The following is a 25,230-nucleotide window of genomic DNA, read 5'->3' on the forward strand; positions in this document are numbered from 1 at the left end:
GTCTCTTCCGGTGCTGGTGGTTCTACAGCGCGAGTGCAGCGGAGGTCGCAAGCCTTCTGAGCTCTCAACTGCTGTTCTTACAATTCCTTTTTGTGTTTGTTTGTCTGACGCCCGGTTGAGGGCGAAGAAAGTGAGTGCTTCACTGGTACAGGCTGCACCATCCCTGTCAATGTTGCAGCGATCATTCCCCTGTGTGCTCTGGCACTGGTGAGAATTTTCATTTCCTGAAAGAGCAAAACGGGTGCGTTTGTGTCTTTTTCAAGATGTCATTCCACTTGTGTATTTCTGGATGCTGTCGTTCCCTGTCCCCCTCTGACGGTCACAATAGTTGCATCACGTGTTTGGGCTAACAGCACGCTAAAGCAGCTTTTGTGGATGGTTCATGTTCCCATTGCGGGAATATGAGCATCTCGGTGTTGAGATCCGCAAAGATGCTGGATGCTCGCCTTTATCCACGAAGATGCTCATCCGCTTCATCCTGGACTCTCTCAGGTGCAGGGCATCGTATGGCACTGGAAACTCTATGTCCGGTCCCTGGACGGGACAATCAGTCATAGACACCATCACTTCTGCGAGAGTACCCTCTATGAGGCATGCTTACGCCCTGAAGTGGAACCTGTTCATTAAGTGGTGCTCTTCTCACTGAGAAGACCCCCGAAGGCGTTCAGTCGGCTCCGTACTTTCTTTCCTGCAGGATGGGTTGGAGTGAGGGCTGTCTCCCTCCACCCTCAAAGTGTATGTTGCCTCTATTGCTGCACATCACGATGCAGTGGATGGGAGATCCGTGGGAAAGCACGATCTGATTGTCAGGTTCCTGAGGGGAGCGAGGAGACTGAATCCGCCTTGTGCCCCCTTTATACCCTCTTAGGACTTATCTCTGGTGTTGACCGCACTGCAGAGACCTCCCTTTGAGCCACTGCAGGCAGCTGAGTTAAAAGTCCTGTCTTTAAAAACAGTTCTCCTGCTTGCTTTGGCCTCCATCAAGAGGGTAGGGGACCTGCACGCATTTTCAGTCGACGAATCATGCCCCGGAGGAGGCAGACCCAGCCCTGGCTTTTCTCTGTCCCGTCCGCTCCTTGCGGTTATATGTGGACAGAACGCAAAGCCTCAGGACCTCAGACCAGCTCTTCGTCTGTTACGGAGGCCAGCAGAAGGGAAAAGCTGTCTCCAAGCAGAGGTTGGTCCACTGGATAGTGGATGCCATCATCTTGGCGTATGAATCCCAAGGTGCACCTTGCCCTCCTGGGTTGCGAGTTAACTCCACTCGGAGTGTAGCTGCTTCTTGGGCGTTGATAGATGTTTGTAGAGCTGCGGGCTGGGCGACACCTAACACGTTCGCTAGATTCTATAGCCTACGTGTCGAGCCAGTTGCTTCCCTTGTGCTCTCTTCGCATAGAAGCCAGTCTACACTGTAAGCCCGGTTCGAAGTGTCGGCTTGCTGCACCATTCCCCTTCTATGGACTGGATCCGTGAGCTATTCTTGCTCCAGTAGAGTTCCTCTTTAACCGAACCCTGTCGAGTTCCTCCACACCCTTCGGCAATGGACGTGGCGGAGCGTCTGATGCCAGGCCTAACACTCATATGCACTGGTGGAACCTGTGTTAGGCTGGATCCATATGTTGTGATCCCTATGGCGATCCCATATGTGTATTCTTCCACGGTACGGCTCCCTGCGGTGAGCCCGTGTCGTCACTGTCCGGTGAGTCTCCATTGTTATAGGCTGGAGCCACCTCAGTGACATTCCATATGTTGTACTGCCCGGTAACGCCCAGTTCATATGTGTATCCTCCACATGTTACCTACCTACGAGCAGGATGTGGCTTCTGCAGCGTATTCCTTTCCAACGAAAGGACACGCTTTCCCAGTGTTATCCAAGTCTGACTGAGTGGGTCTTGCGGAACAGCAGTGACTTCCCTGGCCTAAGTCCTGTCCCATCTCCGCCTCAATAATGCGGGGGGATCAGAAGGCTTTTGTTTAGGCACTGGAAGGTAGCAGCACTAGTGGCGTTTTAACAGGGATCCCAATCAGTCGACACGTCGACTACATCGAATGTGAGCGACTGAAAGGGAACGTCTCGGTTACATATAACCCTCTTTCCCTGAGGGAGGGAACGGAGATGTAGTCCCGTCGCCACTATTGCTGGACCACCGCTGACTCCGGGCTCCGCTCGGCTCCTCAGCAAAAAACAAGTGAAGTGGTGCGTGCATCCACTTCCGTGTTTATACCCACGCTGCGGGGCGGAGCGCGAGATGCAAATCTCGCACGGCAATGTGCATTGGCTTGTTTTATCAATACTTGAAGATGACAGGCTCCCTAAGCGTGATCCCAATCAGTCGACATGCCGACTACGTCTCCATTCCCTCCTTCAGGGAACGAGGGTTACATACGTAACTGAGACGTTTTTCTCGATTGCTTAAACACAAAAACTGGTTCCTGTAGCATAAGTATATATACAGTACGTGTGTGTGTGTGTGTGTGTGTGTGTGTGTGTGTGTGTGTGTGTGTGTGTGTTTAATTTAAAAGGTGTCTTCCACGTATCATCTTCGAATTAGCATTGGTTATTTTACATTTTTAATCCCAATTTTGCATTCAAATATATTTCTTGGATTTATTAAATAAGTCAAGGAAGAGGTTAAAAATTGGTTGACATTTTTACTTTATTGCCACAATGGTTTAGAAATGTTAAGTCCATTGCATTGTGGAATATAAAATATGCAGTATGCTCTGTTGTACTGCTCATTTTGGCAAGTAAAAGATCATCTGCAATATAGTGTTTGCACCTGGAGAAAGGCATGCTTCAAATCTCACTGTGATTGATCAATTGAGCACTAGTGAAGCCTACGCATGTGAAATATGAATACAACTCCACCCCCCACCAATATAACGTACTTTATATAAAAAAAAACATAGTGTGCCAGATAAAGTATGCTTTATTTATAACGTACTTTGTAGAAAAGATGAAGATATGCTAAAGTGAATGCAAATAAACCATTTTCAATGCAAAATTCATCCAGGTAGCAAGCATTTTACATAAACCCAGGGTATTAGTGAGATTAAATATGATTTGCTTTTTCCTACTGGCGTCGGTTATGTCTATCTGGTCCACTTCTTCTATCTGTATCACGTTTTGTTCTGTCATTTACAATTTTAAACTAAGAAATAAGTAAAGCGTAAGCAAAAAAATACTTTAAAGCTATATTCACTATTGCTACATGTAAAAATCTCTGAATACACATTAAAATAAGCATGATCTGCTCTTATTTTATAAAGAAAATATTTTGGTCACACTCAACATCAACATCTGTCATTTTTTTACACTCTGAAAGGGAACTGCTATTGAAAATGGTAGTTATGTCCATTGCATTAGCATAATTCTGTATAGCACAATTGACGTCCTTACATTTTCTTCTGTTGTAGCTGCATAAACCAAAATGCAATAAACACATTTATTTGAACATGAACTTACCCCTAATTGAGGTTTAGGAACTCTCTTATTCTTTGACGATGAAGGAGTATTCACACTCAACGCTCTCTCGTGTTCAACAAGCTTACTGTGAAGTCACGACAGATGTTGGTATCATGGTCATGAATAAATCCAGCTTGCACCAGACCCAAGATTCTGGATTATCTGCCATCTACAACATCTGCCAACATTGGAGAACAGGCAGCACAAATATTGAGCTGTAGTGTTACACAGCAAACCATGTCACTATAGATGGCCTAGCAGGCAATGTTGCTTAATTAGTATTTGGACATTTAAGCCAAATTAAAAGTGTATTAAATGCATTGCATGACCAATATACAATCTATTTGTATAAGGCAATTACACTATATTAACAACATTAAAGGTTCTCAAAAATGTTGAATAATTCATTCACTTGACTTTGGTTTCCATTAGATAGAGATTTCAGTTGTAATAAAAATAAAAATGTTTTTTTTTTTTATTATTCTTAAAGGGATTCACCATAGTTGTTGGAGAAATAGATACATTGAGCCTCAGAACCGCAAAACCTTCAAGCTGTGATTTGTGATTGAAACACGAAGAATTACAATTGGTTAACCCTCAGAGGTCGGAGATCACGCCGGCGTGATCTGCTCGCTTTTTTCCTTATGAGTTGAATTGAGACCCAAAATACTCTTTTGACTTTGATTTTACAAAACAAGTTTCATACATCAATCGATTCTGTTAAATGTGTATTATTTTTGTGTATACTAACAATAAAAACATAGTGTTGTGCTTTTCGACAAATAAAGAAAAATAAACACGAAGCGAGTTCTGCCTTCTCTCTGTCCGTGTAGTCCATTCTGAAACGCGTCCGAAAATGAATCATAACTCAGCGAATACTTCTCACACAGGCACGTGAGATATGTCTTTATGAAGCTTGAAATCTCCTCTTTTAAATGAAGTAATTTATATAAAAACAAATGTTTTCAACTCATGTAATCCGTTTGAAAGCAAGGAGAGGTACCGTTTTTCCTTCTGCCTCATTATCTCTATAATGTGCTGAGGCCGCTCCGCCCCCGGCGCGATTCACATGTAAATAGTTAGATGATCTAGTATGCATCGCATACGCCCGTCGATCAATGCCATAAAAACACAGTTTCTATCAGACTTACTGATAGTTCATCGCGTTTTGAGTATGGCACGCTTCTCCGGTAATAAAGATGCCCTTCAGATGATTCTGGACAGCGAGGAGGAATGCACCTTTTCCTCAGAGGAAGATTGTAACTCAGACGACGAACGGCAGCATTTTGAAGAGCGAATTCCGCCGAGAACACAATTTCGGAGTAAGTTTTACTTAAAAGTCTTTTGTCTTTTATTTTTCGTGTTCGCATTTATGAGGAAAAAACAATATTACGTGACAGTTCTCCATTATGGATGCGAGCGCTCTAAAAAAAAGCACTAAAAGACTTTCAAACTTTCACAGAGACCTCAAAACAGAAAGTACAAATCCTTTCTTTAAAACGAATTTCGTTTTGTATCAATTGTATCTTACTTTTAATAATTTTTTCATTAACAAATTTCCTGGATTTAAACTGCAAATTAACATTTATATTTCTTATAATAAAAATGAAAGACCTATGTTACAGACATATGAAAGACAACATTTCGTTGATTAGTTTTGGATAGATTATACATTTTTAATGTAAAATATCTGCCACCTCAAATAAGCTTTTGTTTGCCAATATTTGCTTATGTTAAATATAAAATGTTTTGTCAAAAATAAAGTTATCAAATAATCAATCAAATCCTTAACTTTGAAATATGTATGATAAAATGTATACTTTAGTTTTTACAAAGAAAGATTACACTTGAATTGTTGTTGTAATTGTAACCTTTTTAATAAAAAAAATATATTTACAAGGTAGATGTAAACAAACTATTAAAAGGTAAATATAAGCCTTTTCTTTAAATAACTTTTATTGTGTTTTATTATTGACAAATTTGGGGAGAGCATAAATATTCCAAAACTGAAAATACAGTATGAGAATTAACTGCACAATTACTAGACATGTTTTCCTTGGATATTATAGGCCAAATTGCAAGCACAATATGAGGAAAAATAAAAAAGAATTGAGATGCTTCCAACTGTTGCTCTTGCATTCTTGTGGCTCAGTGACTCACCTGAATGAATGGCTAATTAAGTATGCAGGCCCCACTGTCTCCTCAGGTGTGAACTACTACATATGCATGACCGTTGACGCCCACTCCGCATATGGCCTTTCCAAATAGAAAGTACTTTGCAAAATTCAAATCAATGTATTGTGTTATGTGAATGATAAGGCAGGGTGATTTTCACTTTATTTTGAAGAAAAAACACTAGGCGATGACATCCATTAGACAAAAGTCTTATTGGCACATATTTAGAATGTGTTTTATGGCCTTATTTCAGAAACTTTAGTTTGTAGTTTTTTCAATAACCACGCATAAACATTATTCTCTCAAAAATGCAGACATGTACATTCTTGTTGCTCACATTTCATGGTAGTCCTGTTTGTGCTAAATAGTGTGTAATTTTTTTTTTGCCATTAATATGTTTATAAGCAACTGAAAAAAGCAAAAATGTCAGGGCATGTCAGAACATCTCAAGGACCCCAAAAACACCTTAGACCCCAGAGGGTTATACTGTTTGTGTAACGGTCACCAGCTGGAGTGCCCATGAGAGCCACCAGAGGGCACTCCACACCAGACTATTGTCACTCTCACAAACTACATTTCCCAGAACTCACTGCCCGGACTCATCATCACTGATTGCATTCACCTGTATCTCATTACCCTGTTAGTCTCAGCCTATTTATACCATGTACACTCATTCATTCCCTGCGAAGTCTTGTTTTAGTGTCACACTGCAATTCTGAGCATTCTCCTGGTTTTCATGTCTCTTGGTTTTGGATTTCTTGCCCTGTTCCCTGGATTACTCTTTTGCCTCTGACCCCTGTTTGTTTGTTTGTTTGTTTGGACTGCCTTCCTGTGCTTGACCCTCTGCTTGTGTTTGATTACAATTGTGGATAACCCTTTTAATAAACTGCGTTTGGATCCTCTACCTTCGAGTCTCGGAGCAGTTCATGACAGAATGAAAGGAACAGTTCTGTCATCATTTACTCACCATGTCGTTTCAAACCTACTTTCTTTCTTCTGCAGAACACAAAAGAAAATGTTTCTGTGCAGTATACTTTGATAAAGGAAAGCAAAATGAAACTACTACATTGTGGGATAAAATGATTAAGCTTTATACCTATTTTATAACAATCATAAAATGCGTCCGTAAAAAAAAAGTAGCTGCCCTAAATTTTAGGTACAATCAACTTGGATGTTTAAGTCATTTTGACTTCAATTACATTAAATTGACTTAAAAATGAGTTGAATCTTGTATAACTTAGAAAAAAAGTTGAAAATTGCTTAACTTATTTTGATGAGTTAAAGCAATGTAAAAACATAGGTAGTCATAACTTTTTGATCATATAATTTTTTACAGAGGGTAACATGTTCAAATATTCAGCAGTGATTGTTTCAGAACCCATATGGGTGGCAATCTTTGAGACAGTACAAGATCTGATGTGTGTATAGACAATGTACCTTTGTTTTGATTAATGTACCTGTTTGTGGTCGTAGTGAGTCATGCTCATTATAGCCCACAAGGGTTCTACATCTGGGGATGAACTAATATTATTCAGACCTATGATTCAGACCCATGTGTGCAATTTGACTGGTGACGGCAAAGCTGAAAACAGGTGACGGCACAAAACTCAAACTCATTCAGTCTGAAACTATACTTTTCCAAGTATGTTTCCTTTGGCAAGTGAGCAAAAAGCTCTCTGCAGCTAGAGATATGAAACCCTTGATTTATATAAAATGCAGCCTAACATGTACACACAATCTGGAGAATGAATGTAATCTTCTGTTGACTGTCTAATGTTCTTCTTCTCAGTTTGAGCAGACTGAATGAAAGGAAATGCTTTTTTAAATTAGCAAACAGAAAATAGTAACAACAAGAAAAAGGACAAGGACCTTGACAGAAATGTAGTGGAGTAAAAAGTATGACATTTGTCTTTCAAATGTAGTGAATTTAAAGTAAAAAGTTTCCAGAAAAAATAATACTCAAGTAAAGTACAGATACTCAAAAAGTGTACTTAAGTATAGTACTCAAGTAAATGGACTTTGTTACTGTCCACCTCTGACCGGCTGTTATAGACAGAAAGATCACTTAAACAGAGGCTTTGATGCATAAATTGATTCAAAAGCAATATGGGATACAAGATGGGAAATTAATTTCTACACTGTGGTATTGCAAAAGCTATCAAGACACTAACCTTGCACATTATCCAAGGGGTGCCACATAGTTCTCCTGTATCCCTCATGACAACATGCCCAAGTCACATGGATGGGTTTATGGATTCCTATCATTGTTCTCATTGATTTAATCGTCTTGCCAGAGAAGCATTCCTGAAAATATAAAGAGTCCTAGTGAATGATTTGACCATCTGCCATTCACTCTGGGCTTTATTTTCCTCTCCCGGCTCATTTTACTGCTGGACAGAGACGAAAACAAATTATAATGAATTCTGCATGCTCGTGTGAAAATGGCAAACAATATTTGAACACAATTACACAAAGATGGTCAGCTGGGCTCTTTGTTCCAAAGTACTGATATAGATGTAATCTATGATATGTAAATGCATCATTTGCAGCCTGATAGACATTTGTATTTAACTAAAAGAGAAGCTGGACAAATGGTCTGGTTTTGTTCAAAGCAGATGACACAATCATGTTGTGGCAGTTTTTTTTTTTCTGTAGGATTTTTTTTTTTTTACATGTCTATATGTGAGAGAAGAACTTTTCAAACCAGATAATGTTGTTACATTAATAAGTAATTAGGAGATGCAATCTCTTTGGACTCTGAATTCTAAAAAGCTCAAGAGATGAAAAGGCTTTATGCCTGGTCCTTTACCGACTGGAATTAAAGAGGCAACAGGGTGGCTGTCAGATTTAGAGCAGCAATGAGGGAAAAATAAAAGAAACTGAAAAAAAGGACCTTCTTAAATGAGAACAAAAATGCAATATTTAAACCTCCTGTGAAATATAACGGCTCTCTGGATGTGCTATGAATCTTAATGGGGTGTGTGAAATACATAAAGGTGTTCACACATGATGCAGGTGGCCAGAATAATCAGGTTATCTCAAGTGAATGTTGAATTTTTTTTAGTATAGGCTATAAGGGTTGCATAAAGTTGTCAAGTCATTGATGCACAATTTACAGCCTCAAATTTATACAAAAATGATGGGCTATATCAGCCTCAGACAGCACACCCACTGGCCACCTAACAGCCCTTTCAATGACTGATTCTTATAAAAATGGTTCCCATAGCTTTTTTCCCCTCTCCACTACGTCCTTGACATCTTATTGAGTTTTTCTTTTTTTTCTTTGCCATCAGTCACCCTTTGCTTACTCACTGGAAGCTTTAAGGCTTAAAACATTAATGCATGATTTTCTGTAATGCTGCGCTGAAATTACATAGATTGTTAAAAGCGCTATACAAATGATTTGGGAAAAAATGACTTTTTTTAAGTTGGCTAGCGGGCCCATCAACAGTTTCACCAAAAGCCTGCTAGCTTAGCATACTGTTAACTGATTAACCTGTAATAAAGTCATGAAAGTGAACTGACAGATTTCAGCAGACATCAAAAGTCTTTTCTAGCAGATTTTTTTTAAAAATATGGTATGGCAGACAATTCTGCATATCACAAATAAAATAAACATAAAATATGCGAATGAAATAAACTGTTGAATGCAGTAGGCTACACTTTTTATTGCACATAGGCCTTTTGTAGCCTACTTCTTTAACCTACATTGTGAGGACCAAATGTCCCCACAAGGATAGTAAAACCTGAGCTCACATTATGGGGACCACCCACAAGGAAAATGGATTAATAAACATACTAAATTATGTTTTTTTGAAAATGTAAAAATGCAGAACGTTTTCTGTGATGGGTTTAGGGGTATGGTTAGTGTAGGGGGATAGAAAATACAGTTTGTACAGTAAATCATTATGACTATGGAGAGTCCCCACAAAGATACAGACCTCTGCGTTTGAGTGTGTGTGTGTGTGTACCAGTGGGCCTTCTGAAAAGTCATTTTCTATATTGAACATCACCACATTTTTCAATGATCCTCAAACAACTCGTCCGAAGATTCAGTCAGAGATTGTCTTATTATAGGGAGATGAGAGGGTCTGTATCTCTTACCATGGTAAAAAGTGTAACGGCTAACTTGGATCAAGTAAGGCACCTCATCCTATCATATAAGGGCAGTGACGTCAGTGGCCAGCGTTCAGAGTATTATGACAGTCAGTAACAGTTTACGTTACACAGTTTCTTGTAGATTAGCGCATTCATCTTGTGAATAATGTTCTATATTTGGTGTTATATCGCTAGTAAACATACAGTAGGACTGCAATGTTTGTGGAATATGCTTTACTGAGTGGTAAAAAGAGCGTGAGTTGCTCTGTTAGCAGCAGATTACTGGTAACTACAGTGCTCATAAAACCACATTAAGATTAGATTTGAATCTGTTCATTAAACAGCTTTATTGGGCACACATAGCAGTGATAGTAGTCACTAAAAATCTAATTGTAGTTTGATTGTTGAAATCTGGAAGCCATAGACAAAAAGGGTCAAATACATTTATTTATTAAAACCTTTATTCATTAAATAGGGTTATCATTATTAGGCATACAGTATTAAATCGTTACAATTCAAGTCTTAAATTCATTTGAAACCTGGAAGCCATAGAGAGAACACATCATTATTTTATGAATTTTTTCATTGAACAACATGTCAAGTCACCTTTATATAGCGCTTTTTACAATACAGATTGTTTCAAAGCAGGTTTACAGTGATAACAGGAAAATAATTGCAAATAAGTTTGTTTCTGCTGTACAGCAGACGCAGAAAAATAGCGTCATAGTCCAGCTTAAGTAAGGTCAGTGATGGTTCATTTTTGTTGGTAAAAAGTTATTCATTTAGTTCATTTATACATTTAGTAGCTCTGGAGAAAACAGTGATGTCATTGTCCAGCTCAGTTCAGTTGTCATATGAGTCATTGCAGGCAGATCAATAATATTGTTGAATATTAAGTATATTAAGTTCTTTATAACATAATATCTATAATTAAATTATTAATTTTCTCTTTATTCACTTAATTCATTGCATTATATCAGCATCATAGTGCATGAATGTAACACCTCAGCCCATGAACACTGAACATCCATCCCTCCACCAGAGGGAGCCGTCACCTGAGTTTTAGTGGCACTTCCTGTTTGTAGATTTATAAGCCATGTGCTTCACTGAACACATTGAGAAGTATTGGCAGTTTATGTGCCTTACCAACCGATTTCTCTTTGTCTGCCATTGTCTGTTGCTATTGTTTTGACCCTTTTTGTCTATTGTTTGGATTTTGTTTATTGTCTGCCTGTCTTGCAATGTTTTGAACCTTGCCTGGACTTTGATTACAGAGCTAACAGATTAAAACAAAGAACCTCTGCAACATGGATTCTAATCCACCTCCAGCAACGGGTTCATTACACTGACAGTCATAGTCATTCAAGTCTTATTATAATTGATAAAACATGAAAGCCAAAGAAAGAAAACATTATTGTTTATTTTCTTTAGACGATATACAATATTACTCAGTATTACACAACGCCTATTATTAAATACTACTACATTTGCTGGTGGTAATGCCGTAAATTAGTCCAAGTTCAACCTGTCGTGACATTCCCCACGCTGCCTTATCTTAAAAAATATATATTTTTTTAAACATATAGACCAAGTTCCCAAAGTATTGTCTAGTATAAAACATGTTGAAGATTAGCAAACAGGCAGTCAATTCATTAAATGATAAGCTACTTCCTCACAAAAGCTGTTTATTTCTAATTCACTGTGGTGCACATGTGGGAACTGTGTCATTACTGTATCAATAACAGCGCATGCCGAGCACTAACATGAATGACTGATGTAACATTAAAAGTTTGTAAAACAAATCTTGCTCCATCCTTTTTCATTACTCAAAGTAGTAAGAACAACAGACAATCTGCATAAATGGACACCATTTTAGGTAATAATAGTGTGCCCACAGATGATTAGCAGTTAGCTGACCTACACAATATAAAACACAAAACAAAAAAATGTATACATCAATAATGAATCATATTTATGCGATTCTAAGAAGCCAGTTGGTCCAAATAATGTGGGTACTGTTCCATAAGGGCCGTTACATAGTCAACGCATCAGTACGCATACGCGTCTGCAAAGCTACGCATCGCTATGGCGGCCGCCATTATGCGTCGATGCGTAGCCAAATGTGTCGTCCTAGTTTTCGATCGCGCCGATGCACGCAATACTATGCGTTGCCGGTGGGGGCGACATTGCAAGTATTGTACATTAATTCAAGTATATTATGTTTACAGAAGAAGGTTTGAATACAATGGCGGGCGAAGAGGAAAAATTATGGATACGCCGCGCGTTTTAATCCCATTTAGACCTCACAGAGATTTAAGAAGCAATCGTCAAAAGTTTGTAGGCTACAGCTGTTGTATATCTGTGGTAATTTTAACTTAACCACACATCCGTATCCTTTGGAAGTGTTTATAAAGAGAATTTGCTTTTACAGAGCAGAAAACAGCGTCTTATCGGCATGTAGCCTACACAACACAAACCAAATTCAGTGTTTAAATATGGGTCAAGAAGGTTAACGGGCAGCCAATGAAGACATAGGTGGGCATTATGCTAATGTATTATGCTGGTCATGGAAGTGAGTCTGGAATTTCTAGCAACTCGTTTATCCGATTTAGAGTCTATTCTTTCTTTTGGGAGACAATGAGGGGATTGTTCACACAAAAATGAAAATTCTTTCATTTACTCACCCTCATGTCATTCCAAATCCATAAGATCCGTTCATCTTCGGAACACAAATGAAGATCTTTTTGATTAAATCTGAGAGATTTCTATCCCTCCATTTACAACTACGTAACTGACACTTTTGACGCCTCAAAATTTCATAAAGAGATCACAAAACTAATCCATATGAATAGACTGTTTAGTCCAAAACTTTCCGAAGAGACTATGATGAACAGATTGAATTTAGGCTTTTATTCACATATAAACATTCATCAACTTACACATCAGTTTGTGTTAAAAGGAAGCCCAAGCATGTTAATTTGACGTGCAAGAACCAATGAGGTTCATTCTTGTGTTACGCATCATGTTTGAGTTTCGCGCCAGAGGTGCCTCAAACAGTTTGGTTGAGCTTCTGTTTATGTTCGCTAATCAATGTTTATATTTAATGTTAATGTTAATAAAAGACTAAATTCAGCTGTTCAATATATAAAGTGATCGAGTCTCTTCTGAAATTTTGGACTAAACCGCTCAATTCATAAAAGATTAGTTTTATCTCATTATGAACTTTTCGAAGCGTCAAAGTTTCAGTTGCATAGCTGTCAATGGAGGGAACGAAAGCTCTCAGATTTCATAAAAAAAATCTTAATATGTTTTCCGAAATGGGTTTGGAACGGTCATGAGGGTGAGTAATGTCAGAATTTACATTTATCTCAATAACTTTATTTATCGTGCAGTTTCGACTTTACCGATTAACGTTACATTCACAAACAGCTACACTGCACGACAGGTAAGTTAATATTAAAAAACACCATAATAGAGGCACTTCAAGTTCGGTTAACCGTTAGCCAATCTTATTATGTCAAATGTTCAACCAAACAAACACAGGTGTGAAACGCTTTCGGAGTTTTAGACTGTAGGCTATCTGTTGGCGCCTAAAATAAGTCCTGACTTACCTGTCACAATTCCTGTGACCTCTCTCTTAAAAACGGGCATTTTGTCGTAGTAAACTCCAAATAAATGTAAAAATGATATATTTCCATTTGAACAGGTGCACTTACTGAGCGTTCCAAGATCGTTTAAGATAACAAGATAACATTTCAACGGTCAGCTTTCATAGTTAACGTTACATTACTTACAAATGAATCAAGGGTAGACTATAGAAATAATTGTTAACTTAAGCTATATTAAAGTTACCAAGGAGAATATATTGAGATACAGGGATAAACAAGATCGCGCATTTATCTGAAACCAGAAACAGAATGAAAACCACTGGTCTAGGGCATATATTATCTAATAAGTAGATACATGTGTGTGGCTTTTTGCAAAACGATGTGATGTACCACCAGCAGATGGCGTTCAAAATATATATTGTAATACAAAGTAGGATCTAAATGGAAAAGCTGGTTATGTGGTGCCCCTTAGAGGGAACATTCTGCATCACCCTTCAATATTACACCAAATTATAGTTCTCATCATAGCTCTTTTGAACTTGTTTTGACACACCCAAATTACTTCTAATGTAACCCACCTTTTTAAATTTTCACAAAATTACTTTACTTAATTGGACTTCACCTGTGTGAAATTGTGGTTGTGTATGATCTAAGAGAAAAATATGAGTCTAGGCCAGGGGTGTCCAAACTCGGTTCTGGAGGGCCACTGTCCTGCAGAGTTCAGCTCCAACTTGCATCAACACACTTGCCTGGAAGTCTCTAGTATTCCTAGTAAGATCTTCATTAGCTGGTTCAGGTGTGTAGTTAAACTTTGCAGGACAGTGGCCCTCCAGGAACAGGATTGGACACCCCTGGTCTTCGGCAAAGATTATTAGACGTCTGAAAGTTCAATGAATGTGTGAATATTTGCAATGAGTGTTTAAACTGACTTTTCTCCAAAACAGGCTTAAAGAAAGGAGGCCAAGACAAGCCTATTGGAACCCTAAAAGAACAGCACTCCACAGAGCTGGGAGGAAATAGAAAGGAGACAAAGGTATCATGCATGTTTCATAAATCTAGTTTTTTTGGCGACAACAAAGCAGAAAAGATTGACCGATGACTTCATGTTTTCCTTATTTATTTGCTTTCATCTCCCTATATACAGCTGCTTTTAAATAGCTGCTTAAACAGCTGCTTCCATAAAATGTTGTCTAAAACCTTATTTTTTTCCCCCAGTCTATTGCACATTTCTATTTAGATACTGACACTTTTGACATACTGTTCAAAAGTCTAGGGTCGGTAAGACATTTTTTTTAAATGAAATAAATTAATTTATTCAGCAAGGATACATCAAATTTATCAAAAGTGTTGAGACATTTATAATGTTACAAAAAAACTTTCAAGGAATCCTGCATTTTTTTTTTTTAACATTGATAATAATAAGAAATGTTCCTTGAGCAGCAAATCAGCTTGATAGAATGATATCTGAAGGATCATGTGACACTGGAGTAATGATGCTGAAAATTCAGCTTTGCCATCACAGGAAGTAATTAAAAAGTGATTTAAAGTTATAATAATATTTCACAGTATTACTGTTTTTACTGTACCTTTCTTTTTTGTCTTTCATATACATTTAAAAATCTTACTGACCTCAAACTTTTGAATGGTAGTGTACTTACATTGTGCAGCTGAAATCCAGAGAAAACAGTTTTAGGTTATGCAAACAAATACAGTTATTTTTGAACCTTTAGGGAATGCTGCGGTTTAATACGCACTATAAAGCAGATGTCATATGATATTGTTGATAATACATAACAAAGAATATCCCTAGTGTAAGAAGTAAAAGAAAGCCAACAGTCAGAGATTGACTAGGACAGTTCATACCCTAAAGTGACCAGGGAAAGTCTAGACATTAATCCAACGTAGCATGTTTGATTTAGGCAATTGCCCAAAACCATTTTGTTGCAATAAAAACATGTGACTCAATGATGCCATATTAGAATTACAAAAGCTATGCAAAATATTTCAAGATTCTCACGATATCATGATGAATAGAATCTAAACAGAATATATAGTACCGTATCAGTATATGAAGTATGAAATGAACATCAATTTATCTGAGGGAAGAATGTTATGGAATGCAGAGCACATAATCACAAAAATAAATGTGTTTTGTCATTTCAAGTAATAAGCATTCTGTCTGTAAAGATTCCCAGCCATTTGGGTTATAGCAGAATGTCTCATAGTATTTATTTTCAAGCGTTTTTGGAGAGCAGTCTGGGTCGATGTGCCGTTTGAACATCCCTGAGGGTGACCTATCCACCAGAGAATGCATGCAGAGTCAGCCTCTTCTCAAACGAGCGCCTTGTGGTTTTTCACCAATGTCACTTCTCCAGTCAACAAATGCATGCCTGACATTTTCCCCTTGAGTCCAGAAGAACTTGCCTTTTGGATGAAAACAGAGCTGGCTGCTTTGCATTTCCTTACAGTCATGTTCCAAATGTTTTATTTGGCATTTATGCACCAGGGCTTGGCCACAGCTGTCATCTAAATTTTCCGTCACTAATCAAATATTTAGAATCAAGATGTAACCGTAGGGCTAAGGTGAGTGAATAAAACATTTACATGTTGTGAAACTATGTGCATTGCATTTTTGCACTAGATATTCCATCACTTCAGAATTGGTTAATCATTGAGACTTGTAGTTTCGTGTGAGTGTTTTAGTGTTGTGTGAGAATGCCTAAACATTCAGCGTAAGCTTTTTAGAACTACTGAAGCAGAAAAAAACACTCAAAACACCATTGCCACTTGTCTTTCAATAGTGCACAATGTTGTCACCCACGTTGGCCTCCCGCCTCATGCCTCAGTAGGTTATTGTGAATGCCGTGTTTGTCGCCCGCAGTGTCTGCTGCCACAGATTCTAAAATAACGAGAGGGCCTCTGCCTCTCGCTTTTCGTTCTTGGGGCAAACAGAACAGACCACCTTTGCTTTTGAGTGTTCCTCACGCTGATTGCCTGCGCCTCTTGTTTTCATCCGGTCGCCTCAACCTCCAACCCGTTTTCAGCCCTCCGTCAAGAGTGTGGCATTTTGACACGGCGTGCCCTGTAGGAACCCACAAAGCAGCATGACCCGATACGTCTAGGTCAGAGATGACGGCCACCAAGCCTCTTCTGAATGTGTGTGCGTGTGTGAGAGCCCTGTGTGCGTCTGTTTTTGTGTAACGTCCATCATACTATTTGTATGGCATGCAAAGGGGTGGAAATTCCATCTGTTGTGAGTGCCTCTTCAGGCTTCATGCCTATTTCGCTGCTGATGCTTGTGCAGATTCATTTACTCATTTGACCTAGAGTGTATCAAGCCCTTTCATAGATACACACTGTGTAGCGACTATTACTGACAATTTACACTTTGGGAATGTCATGAGCATTATTCTCATTTACAACAATGTGAGAATGAATATGATGGTGTTTAGGTAGAGATTGTTATTATAATTACTATTATTATAAAGTAATAAAACTACTGACATTACATTGGCATTTTTTTTATTGGATTTCTTTGCAATTTAAATTTGCTAATGCTAAAGACATTTTTAATGCTGGTAATTTATTTTTAACATCATCAACAACAATAACGATACAAATAATAATTATTGATTACACTTTACAATAAGGTTTCATTTGTTACCATTAGTTAACTACATTAACATTAACTAACAATGAACAATATTTCTACGGCATTTATTAATCTTATACACTTTTAAAATCAAAAGTTTTATGTTAACATTAGTTAATGCACTGTGAACTAACATGAATATTAAAATGAAGTAACATTAAAAAAAGTTAATGCATGCTGTGAAATGTATTTATAATGCATTAACTAATGTTAACAAATAAGGCCTTATTGTAAAGTGTTACTATTACGATTATATAAAATGTAAAGTAATAAAACTACTAGCATTTACACAGTGTCTCAGGCATTAGCACATTAATAATATAATATTTTAAAGTTTTTGTTTAATTTACTTTTTTGCATGAGACATTGCTAATACTATTATTATTATTATTATTATTATTATTATTAATAATCATAATCAACATCATCATCCTTCAAAACTTTAATTAACTGTTTTACTTTTAAATATTAGTAACTGTTATAATTAGTGCTTATTAATTTAAGGTAATTGGTTTTTATGAAAAGTCTTCCAGGAAAGCGTTGGCACTTAATGTATTTTATTATAACCTGATTATTTATGCAATGAAACATATGTTTAATTTTGAAATAGTCATAATTATCAGAGCATGTAATTTTAGGATATTTGTTTGAAATACCTGGTTGGAGTTTATTTTAAGTAGTACATTTTTCACATAATTGTGATAAAATTAATTAATGTAACTCCATTTTTAAATTGTGTATGATAATTATGTAATATAATGTAGACATATTTGAGTCATAAAAATGTATTGCACAGTAGTAATGACTTCTTGAACACACAAATCTTAAGCCCAAAGTGCACAACTTCTTTTCTGACTTGGAAAAAAATAAATAATTACACCTAAGGAATGAATAGTACCTTTGACAAAATGTTTAAAATGACACTCACATGAAATGAAGAGTCAGCGGCATGGAAAAGCTGTTTTATTTTACGTAATGTGGGCAGCACCACTGGCGTGGCAGCGCTCTCTGCTTGCTCTTTTCACACAGTGTAACCGGGCAGAGCAGCTAGAGGGGGTAAGAGAATCAACAGGGGCTAACTAATATCCCAGAGTTCATAAGGCCAGCTCTCACCAGTCAGTCACCCCTGATTCGCGCCCGTTATCCAGTCTGGCATTGGGCCAGTGGGAGGGCATCATCAGAGCAGCCTCCTCTTTTGCAGAGAACAATGCAGCCTAGAGCAAACATTAGTTACATACATGCACTCACGTACAGGCGTGCAAGCATGCACATTGTCGAGGAAGCGTGTGGATATTCCCTAATCATTTGTGCACTCTTGCACTCATGTTTTTTTTTTTTTCTTCAAGGACATTTGCATCAATGCACACGTTCATGCACACATGTTGATTAAACACATATGGCGAAGTCTCTTTTTTTTTAGGAATGGCCAGCATACCTAATCGAAGTAGACAGAAAATAATAGACATTAAGAATTTCAATACAGATTCAAAAGGAAATTACAGCAGGCTGTTCTGAGCTTTTCAAAGTTAAGTGAGTGTGATTCAAAACATGGTCGGGGTGAACTGGTTCATCTCTGTTTCTTATTTATAAAACTCTTTGAAATTCCAGCTCTTACTATCGTAGTATAACTTCTTTTTTTTTTTTTAAATGAAGGACCCCTGTTAAAACCCCCAAAGCATTTTTTGTATATTTTGTAATGTACCGGTATTTATTTATTTATTCATCCAATATATTGTTTATTTAGTAGTATAGTAATATATTCTAATATTGTATCATTGTCCAGGAATAATAATAATAAAAAAACTTCTATTAGTAGTAAAAACAATATTTTTTAATATTAATTGTTTTATTATTATTATCTGTAGACATGCAAAACACTCACCACCACCTCAAAGAGCAACTAGTTGTGGGTGTGTCCCATTTGTTCTGACCTGTGATTAGTTTGGCAGGAATTATTAATGATTAAGGCTGAGGTTTGAGGATGGGCTTTGATCAGTGCTCAGAATTAAAAGGGCAACAGCTGCTTCCAGGAGCGGGGCATTGACCAATTGCGCGTCCAAGAGAAATGTTGTGCTGTTATGCTGTTATCTGATGACCTGTGCATTTGTCCACTGGGCAATGGAGGCAACAGACTGAACAACAATGTTAAGACAAGGTTCACATACCTTGTTAAAAATGGCTTCAGCAGAAGATATGTACTTAGAAATATATTTTGTGTGATTTTTGTAGCAGGGGTTTTGAATGTTGGTTTCAGAGCCTTACTATGCCATAAATTAGGATGTTGACTATTTAATTTTAGCCTCCAAACTTAAAAAAAAAATTCAGTATCTTCCTATTTTTGTTATCCCAAATTTAGATACAGTGCTATACAATATGACTTCTTATTAGGCTATATAATTTGTGTATTTCTATTTATTTATGAAGTACCATTTTATGCGTTTGTATTTGTATAGCACTTTTCAATCAATCTAGCACAAGTGTCTAGAAATACATAATATATATTTAGATGTGACAAAATATTCACAGCTATATATTATTCTGTATAACAGTCAGTTTTATTCACATTCTTATATGTGCATTCACAGCCATATTCATATATAGGCTATATAATTTTTCCTTTGGGCATTGGTTTTAGAGGTGCTTTATGTATTAGGTGCTAAAACTGGTCATCAAAAGCTATTATATGTTAAAAATGTCACTTATCCCCACATAATTAATGTTCTTGCTGTGCGATGCCTTATAGTTTTAAGTCTAGCTTAATACATGCTCTGTGTGCTTCCAAGCACTAACATCATTTCACAGAGTTATGGTGCCAGTGTTTTCCAAGTAATTTCTCAAACATTCATGAGCTTCCATAACAGATTTTGCTTGTCAGAGTTTCCCTTACACGCATATCTTGAACTAGCTTCACCTAAATAGATAGACAGATAGATAAAAATAGAAGAAAGAGGTTTGTGTGAATGAATAATTCACTTATTTAACACCATCACAAGGGATTTTTGCCCGTTTGAGAACTCTTGACTCCAATTCAAAAATTAGACAAGGAGAACGATAAATAATGCCATCCTCAAAGTCATGTATTCACTGGCCGCACTGAGAATAATTACAGATAATGTAGTGATGTGTAGACATGCTTTGAATTTAGATCACTCCTGTGGTTGACCTTCAGCAAGTGTTGCTAATTTGCATGTTGTCCTTGGTTTCCTCCTAATGATATACTGATGCATTATGCTTGGGGAAACTGTTGTTGTTGTGTCGTTCTGCTCCCTAGTTCATGATGATGTGAATCGGTATGTATTGTACATGAATTTGGACATTAGCAATGGCCTTGATTCACTAAACTTGACTCAATTACCTGTGACACAATTATAAAGTACAATGTGAATAGTGGGAACCTGCAGTTGTCAGTATTGTTTGTCGGTGTAACCTTATATATTTAGGTTGATTTCAGTCATTGTGTAACTGAGTTATGAGAAATGCACTTTTTAAGCAAGATGTACACTACCGTTCAAAAGTTTGGTAAGTTATTTTTAAGAAGTCTCAAATGTTCTCCAGTGTTGCATTTATTTGATTAATATTTATTTCTTCTTCTTCTTCTTCCAGTTTTAAAAACAGTTTATTATTTTTGTGGAAATATTTTAATATACTTAACATTTTCTTTAATGAATAAAAAGCATTTATATATTATAATTTTTCATAGGATTTAGGCAAAATTGTAAAGGTCTTTACATACACTTTTGAACAGTATCTTTTCAAAATAAAAGTATCAATTTCTTTAAATAAGTAAAACTGAGCTGAACTCTTGTAAACTTATTTCTGTTGTTCTGTAGTTCATTTTTTACAATTATATTTAATGTTTAAATGTCTTTTTTTTTTCTTACCACATGAGATGTTTACCCTATACCTTTTTTAACAAATAAAAAAAATACTTTATTGTTTCCCTTGTATGCATGTAAGGGATGAAAGTCAATTAAAGACAGAAAAATAAGGTTCCAATTACGTACATTTCCACTTGCTTTTTGGACTTTTTTTGGGAGGACTTTTCTATAAGACAGCCCTACAATATGGTTGTCTTATGAAGTGCAATCATTACTGAACTAGGAAGCTGATTAAGACACACCCTGCGGCCGTTGTGGAGCTGCTTGTCATTTTAGTGACCCAGCTTCAACAAAAATATACCCTTAGACAATATTTAGCTGTCTAGTTTACCCTTGGACGATAGCATGCCATGTTTACCGTGCAACTCATTCGATTCAGCCGTACATTCAAGGTAGAGTAGACAATGAGTCCGTGAATCCAAAGGGCAAGATACTAGATCCGTGGTTTTATTTTAATGGCTACTCATTACACATCATCGGTCTCTGAAGTTACAGAGGGAGGACCCTGCAGGATGACAAGGCAAAACTCCCGCTGATAGGTTGCGTGAGTCTGCCGTTGGCCCCACCGTAAGCAGGCACGCCGTTCAAGGCGCATTAGGCCAAGACAGATTGAGTCCAGGCAATGACCCAGAGCAGGAGGGTAGCATAGTATGGCGGGTATTCTCAACCCTTAACTGGCCCTTAGAAACGTTCATGCACACAGTTCTTGTCCCCTCCTCTCAGTCTCCGTCGTGTTCCCTCCGCCCGACTCTCTCTCCCAGATCGCTGGCTGTCTGTCCTCCCGCAACCCATGATAGGGGGGAAGTGTTCATGTTCCAGATATTAAATTACTCATGAAATATTTGCTTGTGCACCAGGCTTTGCTGCTGCCTGCTCTGAACCCTCCACTTACCCCTTTTCCGGCTTCTCAGAGTGCTGGCGTGTGGCACCTCTCCTCAGAAAGTCAATTTTTCCCATTTGGAGCAGTGGCATTAGAGGAGCGCTTCGGCTCACATTAGCATCAAACCTCAAAATATTGACACCTCGTCCCCTACACCCTAATTTTTTCTTTTTCCTTCCTGTCCTCAACTTCTATTCACTGACACCTTCACACTTCAGATAAGATGCTTCCCTAAAACAAGACACTCGGGAGGTGACCTCTGCGTGATTCTGAAATGAAATCCTTCACGCTCCCGTGCACATGAAAGCACCAGAGAGTTCCATCTCTGCTCAGTGAACCTGAACAATTCTTTAAAGACTCAGCGCATGAGAGCTGTGAGAGGGAACACATTCAGTTTCTACTGCCTTAATTTCATTAGTGCCCTCAAACCCAAACTCTGCATTTCTGTCAGACTGTGTATTCCCGGGTGGTGAATGAAGAGGCAAGAAAAGCTGTAAGCATTGAAAGGTTTTGCTGAGTAATTTGCAGGACTGTAAATAAATCAGAACTTTTCTGATTTATATGAATGTCTTTTTGACTATAAAAGCTTATATTTTATATATACTACAGTTTAAAGGTTTGGGGTCAGATTTTTGGATGTTTTTGAAGAATGTCTCTTATGCTCACTGTTTGCAATTAAAATTTACAATAAAAAATAACTGATATTTTAAAAATACAGTAGTCAACATTTGAAGAGGATCAAAACCTTTCATCAAAATTATAAATGAATTCTGAACAATACCCGTTCTTGTCTTAGGACAACTTTGATGCACTTTTTTGATCCACTTGTTGACTACTGTATTAAAAAAAATAAACAAAAAAAAATTATTCCTGTGATGGCAAAGCTGAATTTTCAGCATTCTTCAGTGTCACATGATCCTTCAGAAATCATTCTAATATGCTGATTTGCTGCTCAAGAAACATTTCTTATTATTATCACTTTTTTTAAAAAAGTTGTGCTGCTTAATTTGTGGAAACCGTGATTTTATTTTATCTTTGACGAATAGAAAATAAATTCAAAAGAACAGTACATTGTTACAAAACATTTGTCAAAAAATTAAAGCCTTTACTGTCACTTTTAATCAAATGCATCATTGCTGAATAAATTCATTTCCTTAACCGAAGCTTACTGAACCTAAAACTTTAAATAATATTATGTCAATCAGTATTTGATTGAATTGTGCATTCTCGTTTGCTCTAATTTTACATTTTAGATTACATTTTCCTTTGCTATCATAACATAATCTTTAAAAATACATTATTATATAATTAATATAAATATTATATAATAATGTAAATAATTTATCTGTTAAAGATCTTAAACATCTTAAGCAAATCTCAAAATGAAAATTCATTTTCATAGTGTTCATTATAATGTCGTGATGCTTAAATTCACTTATTTACAATGATTGATTTTTGTTGTTATTGTTTTTTTTTTATATCAGCTATTTATCGATTAACAGGCATAACATGAAAATAATCAGCTTATCGGTATCAAAAATCATTTTAATATTGGTACAACCCTAAATGAAAGCAATTTAAAGAAAAGGAGAAATAGATACTTTAGGTAACTATTGCATACTGCTAATTTTACAGTAGCTTAAATATACTCCAAGTCATTTTGAATAAAAGCATCGGCTAAATGCATGTAATCGATACAAAGTCAGTAATAAATGTGAAGTCTGAAATGCTTTGATTGCTATTAATGCATATCTGTAAGCAATCAAAGCATAACTTATTAACATTAATGCATTTTCCCCTTTAATTTAAGTTGTTGTTAGTGAAAATAACTCTGGACTCTGAGCGCAGTAATAAAAGTGTTCCTGTATTTTGACTTGACACGGTGCTGCTGACTCCAAGGTCGTGGGTTCATTTCCCAAGGAAAACATTATGATTAAAATATAACTTGAATGCAGTATAAGTTACATTTTGCAGACACTTTTCCAGATGCGTAAATTAAATGTAATGAGATCTTAACACGGTCAAATGTGAAGAGAACCTTGTCATATAGCACTATTGTGGTGCCTGTGGAATGCATACAGGATGTTAAACAAGAAAATATACTCTATTGCTCTAAGAAAAATGAGAAAATTGTAGGAAAATACTCTGTAACATATGTCCTTGGCCAGCAAATTTTAAAATGGACCCTAAGTGTAGTTTAAACAGCTGTTTAACAGATTTCAAGACATACTTAGAGAACAGAACTAATTTGTTCAGATGCATGCCAAATTTCTGAATGACATCTCTCTACATTTTGAGAGTTGATCGATGGTCTCCAGAAGCGGCTACTTTGATCCCGTGTGAAAAATCAAATTACTGCTAATGACAAAATCAGATTAGTTTAGTTCTGCACCTGCAAGCCTTTACCTCCCATCTGAAAAATATGAGTTATCCCACGTCTGGTTTTGGAATATTATTTCTGATTGCTTCCTCCCTGTCAGCACGGCAGAGAGGCTAAATGGGGTCTCGGTGCTCAGCGTTCTCTGCAGACCTCATCCGCTCGTGCTTGCCAACTTCCAAGTCTCGTCCAGACATTCGCATCTGTCCATTAAAAACTGCTTTGTGGCTGCCCTCTCTCTCTATGTTTCTATATTCCCTTTTGGCCCTCGTTCACTGGAAAAGGTGACAATCCATTCACCCGTGATTATTACCAGCTCATTCATGAAATCTCCAACCAGAGGGCAGAGATAGGAAGTGTAATTGGACCTTTCTTTAAGCAAGCTCAGGCTGCCCTCTACATCTGAACTTCGAGTGCAGGGCGAGTGGACTCAACAGATGTTTATTTCATTGCTCGGCAATGGAAAGTGCAGCTTCTTTACATGTACCCGATTCCTAATCGTTGACCTTTGCCGCTTGTATGTGTGTCGCTTTAATTTGCTTTAAAATTGAACATCTGCTCATTTCTAAGAGCTCCATTTCTTTCTTGACCCTTTTTTTCTAGTGATTACTTGTGGATTAGTGCACGCCTGTTTATGTAAGTTGTTGTGTTTAGTGGATGTTTAGTTAAGTGTGTGTGTGTGCATGGTGTGGTGACAAGTAAGTGTTTCCACCAGTGCGTTTGACCCCTATGGAAAAATAATTCTCTTTTTATAAACAAATCACAGACGTTCTCAGATGCAGACCGTAAACCATAAACCAAGAGCTAATGTTTCAACGTATATATTAAAAACAGAGTACGTTAAACGTCATCCTTAAATTTCTCTACCATCTTCAAATAAAATCAGGCCCCTTCCGCGGTTGTATCTTGTATCTGTTGTGCTGTTCCAAAGACATGACAAATAAATCATACTTATCTGTTCCCCTGCTGATCTGGTCGTCCTCTGTGACTCTGAGAGCAGTCGACCAGACACCAGAAAAAATAAGAAAACTTTAATGAAAAAGAATTATGGTATAGGAAATCTATACAGGGTCTCTCTGGAGAAAGGCAGTACGTG

The 25,230-nt window shown here is 37.2% G+C and overlaps 2 protein-coding genes across 6 annotated transcripts in view; one reads left to right on the forward strand and one right to left on the reverse strand.

Annotated features, from left to right (window-relative positions):
- Nucleotides 1–25,230, reverse strand: part of lactbl1b (lactamase, beta-like 1b) — a 51,606-nt gene that overhangs the window by 15,360 nt on the left and 11,016 nt on the right. For 3 of the 5 annotated variants that reach the window (XM_079856703.1, XM_079856702.1, XM_079856699.1), the window contains exon 1: nucleotides 3,467–3,633. The gene's annotated coding sequence lies outside the window, so the exon portion shown is untranslated. Of the gene's footprint in view, nucleotides 1–3,466; nucleotides 3,634–7,812; nucleotides 7,946–12,423; nucleotides 12,539–25,230 lie in introns of those variants that run through there. The other 2 variants (XM_079856700.1, XM_079856701.1) reach the window with 2 other exon arrangements.
- ephb2b (eph receptor B2b) overlaps nucleotides 13,001–25,230 on the forward strand; it is a 160,904-nt gene continuing 148,674 nt past the window's right edge. The window contains exons 1-2 of the mRNA XM_079856698.1: nucleotides 13,001–13,079; nucleotides 14,292–14,380. The gene's annotated coding sequence lies outside the window, so the exon portion shown is untranslated. The remainder of the gene's footprint in view (nucleotides 13,080–14,291; nucleotides 14,381–25,230) is intronic.

Source organism: Squalius cephalus, assembly GCF_949319135.1.
Source record: "Squalius cephalus genome assembly, chromosome: 22".
Classification (NCBI taxonomy): Eukaryota; Metazoa; Chordata; class Actinopteri; order Cypriniformes; family Leuciscidae; genus Squalius; species Squalius cephalus.